The sequence below is a fragment of the Nothobranchius furzeri genome, chromosome 18 (assembly GCF_043380555.1).
Source record: "Nothobranchius furzeri strain GRZ-AD chromosome 18, NfurGRZ-RIMD1, whole genome shotgun sequence".
NCBI lineage: Eukaryota > Metazoa > Chordata > Actinopteri > Cyprinodontiformes > Nothobranchiidae > Nothobranchius > Nothobranchius furzeri.
In genome coordinates this window covers 21,298,584-21,309,386 of record NC_091758.1, presented here as the reverse complement: position 1 = coordinate 21,309,386, position 10,803 = coordinate 21,298,584, and the positions used below count along the sequence as shown (strand labels likewise).

The window sequence follows — 10,803 nt, the reverse complement described above, 5'->3', positions numbered from 1 at the left end:
ATCACGGATCCCGAACCCTGCCTCATCCTCTGACCTTCCCTCTTGTCGTGCCCTCCTTGGATGATTCTGCCTCGTCCCTGACCTCGTCCTTGGATTTCCCTGTCGGACATTCTTCATCTCGGATCTCCTGGTAACGACCCGCTTGTCTCCTGACCAAGTCTCTGCCTCTTCCCATCACCATCCTTCCCCTTTAAGTAAATGTATTTAAAACGTGTCATTCGGTTTTGGGTGTTTCTTACGGGTCCACCAGTTTAGCTCGTGACAACTCCGTCTTTAAATAGTAACGTGATGAAGCAGTGGTGCAGCAAAGCTTTTAATAAAACGTGTGACTTGTGAGATAGCTACATCTACAGCGCATTAGAGTTCAGGCATGCAACCAGCTCTCCGTGTTGCCTCGACTGACTGAGTCTCCTAAGAAGCAAACGAAAATCGTTATCATTTTAAGATGCATCGGACTTTCAATGCCACCGTCACTTGGTTTTGATTTAACTGTGCAAATCACCCTTGTTACCATCTATTATGAGCTCAGGAGAGAACAAATGCCTTGTCCCTCTCCTCTAGTGTTCCAAGAAACTCTGCCTCATCTCAGTCCTTGCTGTGCTTTAATGCAATGTGGCGTATGAATCACACACACAATGCATGTCTTCGTCTGAGCTGTACAGACAAGACCTCACAGGGCAGCCGCTTTAGCATTTCCTGCTTTCTCATCTTCAAGGCTTAGCAGAGACATGCATTCTCCATCTCTCTTCTTAATTCAATAGAGAGTTTGACAGTCACAATTAGGGCTAAGGCCGAGTTGCTTGGCAGTGTTTCTTTGGTAATATGGAATTACAAAACTGTACCCATTTACCCATCCATATGTGGTGCGTCCATGTGGCGATGCATCTGTGTAGGGTCTGACCCCTCCCTTCTCTTCTGTAAAGCAAAGTGCCTGCAGAGAGGTCTGGAAGATGGCCAGAATGGATTGCCACTGAAAACCCTTGAGAACTTCTCTACGGGGCTGGAGCCTTAAACATTTCTTCAAGTGTCTGAGTAGGTAACGGATCTGCCTCTGACTGTGATGGGAAAGGATGATGTATATGTATAAACTAGACGTGCAGGTATTTCCAACCAAAAGGCTCCTTTTCCCCCCCTCATCCCTCTTTGTTTGGCTTGTTTCTTCTCCACACGCTTCATTGTTTTCATTGGCTGCACTTTCGATGATGCTGCAACACTGGAAAAGGGGCTGGTGCGATTTTTACAGGAGGACAGGGAACTCGGGTCATAAAAACTACCTCCTTTATTTTCCACTGCCAGAATACAAAAAAAAAGCTCCCTCCCCTTCACCTTCCCTCTCAAAGCACAGGGCGTCTGTGGGAACAGTACAAGGAGCAAAGATGTAAACTATCACGGACACTTTTTAAAAAAGAGGTTTTACTTAAGCCATGGGTGAATACGCCTCCGCGCACTGTCAGAAAACCCGCAGACTTGTGGGCTGTGATGTGATGTCATGATCTGAATATTTCTGTGTGATTTTAGCCGTTTTGGTGATGCGACAGGCAGCGAAGGGAATCTCAGGGGACTTTAGAACAACAAGCAGCCGTTCTGGTTTGAGGTCTCCTGGGGGTAGGGGAACCCACAGCATTCCTCCTCTAGAGAGAAGCTGCCTCACCCAGGCAGACGGGAAAGAAGTGTTGCTTTTGCATGCAAATAGTTCTTAGCGTTGCTAGTTCCTCAAAGCTATTTAATATACAATGTCAGAGGAGAACTATTTTAGTAAAACCCATCGCTGCCGACTTGACCAAACGGCTTGTAACCCCACGTGTGAAGTCCTGAATAGTAAACATTCCCATTGGCTTGACCTTACCAGCAGGTCAAACTGACCTATTGGGATTTATCTTCCTACTTATACATGTGTGCAGGTCAGACGTCTGCAACAGGAAATGTCCTCCACTGCATGCTGTTCTGGGGGTGTGAAGGTGGGGGGAACACGGGGTAAAAGATGGCCCTGTAGGACCTAAACCAAGCCATGAAAGTTTAAGTAAATATGGATGGAGGTGGTCTGGGGTCCTCCATTTCTCAGCTGATGTTTTCCTTCTCCTCCGCTCTTGTTTGCACAACAGTGTGCGGTGCTGGATGATGTCCCAGTGGCCCAGAGAGGATAAACTACTGTATGTTCACGTGTGGGTGAGAATTCCTTCTAATTCCATGCTGCCACAGGTGTCTAAATTTAGACTGAGGTGGGTTGAGTCTGAGAATTACACACATTAAAGAACGTTTGGTCCAAACATTTTCTGACCTGCTTTAGCTAGTGACGTCATTTTAGCTTTGCAGACTTTGTGACCCAAATAAAATCCTTGTAATGACACATCACAATAGTTTTACTAACCGGATTTATTTATTTGAGTCGACTGGCTTTATTTTGTCTCCAAAAACAATAACCTTCAGTGTTCTGGTTTTTCCTTTTTCCATCTTTTAAAACCGCTCATTTGACGTAAACATGTGAGATTAGCTGCCGTTGTGGAAGCTATTCACACCCCGCACATTCCAACTTTATTGTCCACCTACTTTTCTACATAATTAAAAACAGACAAATGTGCTTCCGAAAATTGTAACACAGTTTTTTTACGAGTGTTCGGGCCTCTGTTACACTCCACCAGGCTGAGATTTCACACATGCAGTCGTTACTGTAGTCTGTGTTGTTGTTCTGTTTGTCCTTAACAGTTGGTGACTCATTCAGAGGATTTCTCTCACATCCTTGTGGCCTGCCGTTAGGGAGGTGTGTTTAAATGTGGATGTGTGACTTTATCTGGACTGCAGTGAGGATTAGGTTTGTCATTCCAGAGGTAATTAACTGCATCGGCTCTAATCACAGCCTTATGCTTCAATCATTTTCTGACTAAGGCATTTCTGTGTTGAGAGTGCTGAGCAAAGGCCTGAAGAAGCAGGTGGAGCGTTTTCATAATTTAAATCCAGTTTTGTGAGTAAAATCTAAAATTAAATCTATTTTTATTATAGTCAGATTAAGAAAGGTTCAACTCAGACCACTTGCACTGAAAGTAGGAGCAGGAGGAACTCAAAATATTCATAATCTGTTAATAAGCGACTTTTGTGAGTAATTTTATTTATTTATTTTTATTTATTTTTAATTTTTTTATTTACTTATAAATTCAGTAAATTATTGTTCCAAAAGTAGATTTCCAGGCATCTTCTGCAGATGTTTCACAATATTAAAATAGCTGTTTTAATATGTGAAAATACAGCCTTAAATTAGAATAAACGTTATTTGCTTCTACAGAGATTTCATCGGTGGCTGCATTCCAATAAATATTATTTAATTAAAAGTTGAATATTCTAAATAATTAGCATTTTTTTTACTGTCACATTTGTTATTCATATCCTGTCAAAGTAAAATGTAGCCTGACCAAGTGGGAACTGTAAAACATCAAAGGCCAATTTTAACATGATGAAATCAAACAAAACTAATCCCAAATTTTTTATGTATTTTAATAAATAAAAACATGTGATTCGTGTAAAATGTGTGCACGTTCTGACTTTTTCGTTTTTCCTCAGAGGAAATAATAGAAAAACAAGCTCATTTCTGCCATGAATGTGCTGTAAATGTTTCATGATTTTAGTCAGATTTTAATAGTTTTCTTTTAAATATTAACACTTAATCTGAGTGAAACTGCACAAAACCAGCTGATAACAGCACCAATCAGCTGAACAAGGTCCCAGACGTTTGAATTTACTGGATAAGGTTGCAGACAGAAACCTTTTCTGACGTCATTAAGTGCCTTTAGACAGCTTTAAACGGTTTATCTTGTATTGTGGTTCTCCAGTAGCTCTTCTGCCTCCTTTTCATGTTTATGGCCTCAGTTCTGCATTGGTAAGCCAAAGAAACCTTGCAGTGTGAAGAAACCACCTTTTATTGTCATCTAGCTGAAAATACTCCCATGCTTTCCTCTTCCTTGGCCTTTGAAAACGATCCGTGATGGTTTTCAGACTGTAGCTTGGACAGGGTCAGCTAATCATTCCTTATTATTTTATATTGTTATTTAGCAGCAGCAGGAGCATAAAGTTGTAGAGATCTGAATTTAAATAACACCATCTGTTAGTTCACTCTGCTGTTTATAGCTGTGGTCATTCGTTGATGTTTTCTATTTTTGGCTTTGACAGTTATTTAGCGTTCTGTCTGCTGCCGCCACATGATTAAAATTCACTATCATACCTTACCAAACCTTCTGCTCACATGGACGTTGTGTGTTTAGCAGGTGTGTATGCCGTGTCCAGTCTTTTCCCACCATGATTAAAGTGGTGTGTTTTCAATTACGTTGTGTTTTTTGGCTCCTCGTCGTCGTTTAGAGATTCTGCGTGTGTTCCCCATGAACTCGTTGCTGTTTCTCTTTTCATGTGCTGCCTGGTCGAGGATCTGAGCTGAAGCAGTATGGCCTGAGAACCGGGCCAGAGCTGGACTGCAGCTGTTCACTTATTCAGGAAATCAGATCATAATGATCAGGACTTCTGATTGGATGGGGGGATTGAGAGGGGAAAGAAATGCAGCTTTTATTTTGAAATGTAATCAGGTGAACCCAATAGTATTTGTGCCATTATTCACGATTTCTACGACAACAAAAGGCGTTTTTACTTGTAGTCAAAACTTTCTACTTTTTCTGCAACACTTTGACTTTTTTTCAACATTTGGATTATTTCCCTCAAAATTCAAGCCTTTTTCTCATGGTTTTACTTTACTTTTTTCTGTAAGTGATATTTCAACATTTTAGACTTTTTTTCCAAACATTTTAAATTTAATCTTAAAATTATGAAACAAACAACAAAATAAATTCAAAAACACATAAATCCTTTTTTCCTCTGTGTGGCTGAGGTGTTGTTGACGGATTGAGTTTTAGATATCAGGCATAAGACGGAAAAAAGTGTTATTGCGTCATTTATTTTGTTTTCTACTTACTTACTTGTGTTTCCTATCAAACACCAGACCAAGCTCAATAACTTGGTATCGCTTTGATTATTCTATAATTTCAAGCCATAGTTCCAAATCTGAGTCAACTGGCTGTGAAATTAGTCACCATAACTCTGCTGTCTGTCCAGGATTTAGAAGAAAGTATAACCAACAACCCATGCGTAACTCCTCCAATTATCAGGGTGTTTCTTGATGCAACGAAGACCCTCAGTCTGTGCCACTAAGGTCCTGAAACCTCAGCTTTAAATCTGACGGGCGGGTGTAAGAGGAGATGCGCTGTGGCAGCAGAACGGGTGCTCTGTTCATCCCTGGACAGCAGCTAGAAATCTCAGAGAATTACAGACTGAGAGACAGTTTAACTCTGGGTCATAAATGTATCTTTGGAGTAGTTTTCCTGTTTCACTTCCGCACGATTCCTCTGTGACATCCCTGTTGCTCTCGGGCTGCGACCGTGTGACATTTCTCAGGATCATGTTAAGAACGATACGGTTTACTCCAGGATGTCAAAACCACAACTTACTCTGGAAAATGTAAAGGTGTTAAATGGTGAATATTGATCATGTTAATGCCTTTAAAGGGCAGTTACCAACATAACTGACTAGACTATGGACTTTCCTCAGATTTAGTGAATTAAAAATCCAAAAGGTTTCATTTCTGTTCATTTTACATTTACATAGCGATTTAATGTCATCCAAGTATAGAGACCTGGATGAATAATATGGGAATGTCATCTGCATAGAGTTGTGTTTTACTCTCGTGTTTACAGTATTGTCTTTTGTTTCTAGGGCGTACATAGAAGTATGATCTGTGTGTGTGTGTGTGTGTGTGTGTGTGTGTGTGTGTGTGTGTGTGTGTGTGTGTGTGTGTGTGTGTGTGTGTGTGTGTGTGTGTGTGTGTGTGTGTGTGTGTGTTTAAGAGGAAAAGGTCTCCCTCCTCTCTTGTTTCCAGCCTGTGGGAGAGTCCCTGTCCAAACCGCATCAGGGTAATAATCACTTAACCCAAATCAGGCGCAATCAGGACGAGCTGGTCTGCAGCTGGGAGGCACCCAACCCATGAGGATGAGGGGTGGCAGTGGGTGAGAGGGTGAGTGGCTGTGATAGCGGGGGCTGGGGTGGGGGGAGGTAGAGTTCCAATGTGGACACTGATGACCCAAGAGAAGATCAAGAGCAGCCGCCATTCTTGTGCCATCCTCGTCCTCATCTGGCTCCAACAGAGAGTGAATCAGAGGACGGAAGTTGGGGAAATCAGAGATGAGATTCCCCCTGCAGAGTGAAGGTTAAACGCCGCTCCGGTCGTGCACGAGTGCACGTGTACCCTGTGTGTTGTGTATGTGTGTGATTGTTCCCCCTGAGCTCCTCGGGCCCCCGCTGAGTGGCTAAATCTTATCTTGTGTGATCCAGTTATTGTGTTTAGAGCTCTTTTCCCAGTGTTAGTGTTGTGATGTAGGTCCTGTCACCCACAGGAAGAGACAGGCTCTTAAGCATACTGTATACTTACACAAGTAAAGGGGGGTGTCGTGCCTGTCAGAGCTGCCTGCTAGGTCTAGACACACCACACACACACACACACACACACACCACACACACACACACACACACACACACACACACACACACACACACACACACACACACACACACACATTGTATACACTGTACGTTGAACACAGGGTGGAAATCTGAATTCCAGGTGATTTCTTGCTCTCACCTCCCGCCGTGACCTCCAGCATGTCCACGCCGTTTCCAGTTCCTCATCCTTCCGCCCATTATTGGTTATCTCCTCACCGGCTCAATCCGGCCTCTAATCAAACAGATTGCAACGGTACTGTATCACATGCATAAACCCAAGCTGTGTGTGCTGCAGGATCCTTGTTGTTAGCAGCCCACCTTGTAGCATCTGTCATTCATTTGGAGTGGAAGACAAACACGCTGATGAAAATGACTCGAACCACAAGAACATTTCTGTCTGGATATGTCTTTTTCTCTTCACTTCCTGAATCTGCTGCAACAACAACCCCCCCCCCCCCCCCCCCCCCCCCCCCCAGCCTTTCTTGCATTTGGGGGGGGGGGGGTTGTTGAGGAAGAAAGTAGCTAACTGCCGCTTTCGCTCCTTTGTATATGTACGTTTCCACTGCGTTTTAAACATACACTTCTACAGCACATGGACCACCTTTCAGCTACATCTCCACAATTGAATTTTACTTTGTTTAAACACACTCTCATTGAAGACTGATATGTGCGAGGGGGCGTGCATCTGTGTTTGATTTTTGTGTATTTCACATGTGTAAACTCAAAGAGTAAAAACAAAAAAAAAATGTCATAATGCAATCTTGAGACATTAGAGACTTTTCCTGGACCATTTGTAGCTCTGCCTTTTTATTCTCTGTCCATTAGAGACCAGGCAGGGTGGCCCGGTAGCTTAGGACCAGCCTGTGTTAAAGTAAAGTTAACTTGTGTCTTTGATTTTCTTTTTTTTTTTTTTTTGATAAAGTGCTTTATTCTTGATGTTTGATCACATTTGCATACGGCCATTAAAATGGCCTAAAAAGATAAAAACCAGCATTCTTTAAGTCAAATCGAAGGCCTCCTGGTGAGCTGGAAACGCATTCAGCTTTTTTGTTTATGAGATTCTTATTTCCAGATCAGCCTCTACAGCTGAAGCCTGTCTGCGTTTCTGACCCAGATTCTTAGTCGATGGAGTAAAGGGGTGGAGATTCTGGTAGAAGGTTAGACAGGTGATGTGACAAGGTGTTGAAGTGGAGCCTCCCACAGACCAACAGAGTGAACATCTGTCCCGTCACACTTCAGATTCCTCTTCAAACAACAAAGAGTCGTGTGGACAGCAGCTCAAGAACATAAATGCAGATTCATAAAGATGTTTTGTTTCTCGATTATTTTAGATCAGTGGTTGTTAACTGCTGGCTTTCGGGGCATATTCTTTGGTAAACTCACTCTGAAGAAAGTAGCAATAACTTAAATACACAATCTGGGATCGAGTACAGGAAACAGTTGTAGCTCAGAAAGAGTTATGCAAGGAATTGATGTTTTCAACATTTTGCAAAAGTGTGAAATGATTGCAAATTAGTTGTGACAATTATGCAAAATCCATTTTCACACAGTTCTCTTCTTGGATTAGAAAATTTGTTGCCAACCCTCCCAAAGATGTCCCAACAATTAAGGCACAACTAGCTTTTGTTAAAGGTGGAATCTCAACTGTTGGTGGAAACACGTCATTTGCGACGGAGTTTTCCAAACATCTCGAAACATTCTTGATCAATGGAATTTCGCACATGCAAAAATTTTCACTACTTTCATTTGAAAATAACCAGAGTAGTTGTGAGGAGCTTCAACCCATCCTTATTTAGTTGCAAGTGAATCAAAAGTGTAAGATGTGAGACAGGTTTGCAATGGATTAGCAACTAAATGGCTAATTAATTGCAACTGGTGACAAAATTGCAACAAGAAAATTTGCACAAGAGATATTCCAACTAAAAATTAGCTAACTTTCTCACTATTTTGTGCCACTCAGCAAGTCATGATCCAGTGAGGGATTGGTTTTAGTTACCCGGGGGGGGGGGGGGGGGGGGGGGGGGGGGCACCACGCATCAGCCACTGTTTTTAGAGCTTATTTGTCTTATTTTTTGAATTTCACTCAAAATTCCTGCAAAATGAGAGCGAGGCTCTGCGACTCAAGCGAGGGAGTTGTGATCCCTCAAGAACATTTTAAGACGTTTTGGCGAAAATTTTAGCAAATGCCGTTAGCAGCATGTTGCAGCTGCAGCCATGTGAGTTACTGGGTTTAATGGCACCAGTGTACTTCTAATTGCAGAGTGATTGGGCCTGAATAAGATGATGTAACGCAGCGGCATGAGGACAGACAGCTCAGCACACACAGGCAATGTGGTTGCTCACATCAACAGGATGCAAGAAAGAAACATCAAAAACCCAAGTTTAAGTCCCACATTGGACGGACGACCTTTCCTTTTCATAATTAAATGTGGTCTGGCCCCAGCACTGCCTGCTTATTAAGTTTGCAGACTTTTGTCTTGCGGTAGTTACATACATGTTTTGTGTGTGCATCATTGTCTTCCCTTCTCAGTGCAGGCTTTGATAAGGAAACAGGATCTGTTGCACAGTGAGTGTGTTCTAAAGCACCTGACCCTTAAATAGGTGCTGAGTGTAGAAGCAGGGCTGGGCTGCTGAGACGTGCTCATGCTATGTTGACTTAAGCTTTCAGACTGAGCCATCAATCATCCCGGTGTGACGGGTCTGCCCCTGAACCCTGGCATACTTTATCTGACAGCCAATCCTGTCCTAGAGCATGTAACAACCAGCCCCCATGTGAAGGAAACTAATCAGGTTGTTGTTGGTGTTGTTTTGATTATTGATTTAGCTCATTTTGGCTTAAACCCAAGCACACACACCTTCTTTTCCCTTGTTTTTTCCAACCAGCTTGTAAATGGCTTTAAATCCTTCCTTCCTCTGCTCTCTGAAAACCATCAGTGCGTTTGGATAAGTTCTTTGTAATTATATTTAATCACACGCGGCCATCCCAATCACGACTGGTTCTGGTGATCACATTTGCATTGGTTTCAGGTTTTTCCCTTTATGTCCGTGCCATAGCCGCGCAGCCTCTGGGGGGCGAGGACCACCTTGAAGATCCACTGCTTCCTTCTGCTTTTGTTCAAGCTTCACGGCCTGATGCTTTTTATCTCTTGCGCGTGCACTTGCTTCCACCTCGACTCTTTGGGCTTTTTAAGCTTTCATAACGTAGAAGAAGAATTTCCAAATTTATATGACGAATAATAGTGTTAAAAGATATTTGTATGTAAAGTGTTTCAGCAGAATTCCCTGTTGTGCTCTACGTCCAGCTGACCAGCCCACCCAGCCTGTGAGAGACTGGGCTTCCATTTTTCTATTCTCTCTGGACCGTAGAGGTCAGCAGCACTCTGTGTGTGTGTGTGTGTGTGTGTGTGTGTGTGTGTGTGTGTGTGTGTGTGTGTGTGTGTGTGTGTGTGTGTGTGTGTACATCTAAAGATATCGAGCAGTTTTTGTGTATTTTCAGGGCTCTAGAGCTTGTGTGTCAGAGTAAAGTTACTTCTGTCTGTGATAAGTTGTTCTACATATTTTCTTCTGGTGAAAGGCTGCATTATGACTGATTTCCATGACCTCAGGCTGGTGCTTTCACTCTTTTTGTGGCCTCTGAGTGTGTCTGTGTGTGTGTGTGTGTGTGTATGTGTGAACGTTTAAATATATGCATTTGTGTATTGCTGTGTTTGCATGTGCGTGCGTTCTAACCGGTTTCCATGACCTCCAGCCAGGACCCTCCTCTGCGGCCTGCCTCGCAGCGCTTGTTTAGACAACAGTGGTGCACATGTTGGCTGAAATATGGCCGCCACGCTCGGGTGAATTAAGCTGCGGCATGTGTGCTTAAACTCAGAGGGGTCGCTGATTTATCCATATATTTAAATGATTGATTTAAGAGTCATCCGGCCAACACTTGTGGAAGACAGAGGCGGGCTTCAGGAGATGAGAGAGAAGGAGGGACAGAACTGAAAGCAGAAAGCACACACACAGGTAGTGGTATTTGCACCATCCATCGTGCAGCTGACGGACATTATTCACCGCGCTGAAATGAATTATTCAGAAGTAAAGCTTTACTTTGCACAAGATGGATATTTCTAACGATGTACTGATTGCTTTTTAACATACTCCATTTTCAAATGAGCTATAAAATTTTGTTTATTATGGTTCAGAACATGACATAGGCCATCTATTTTAATGTCAGAAGGGTCTGGAGGAGAGTGTAGGAAAACATGTCCTCCCATTTGCAGAGAGCTGTGT

General features: G+C 42.8%; 1 protein-coding gene across 1 annotated transcript in view; it reads left to right on the top strand.

Moving 5' to 3' along the window:
* slc25a21 (solute carrier family 25 member 21) overlaps positions 1-10,803 on the top strand; it is a 137,462-nt gene that overhangs the window by 46,083 nt on the left and 80,576 nt on the right. The window lies entirely within an intron of this gene.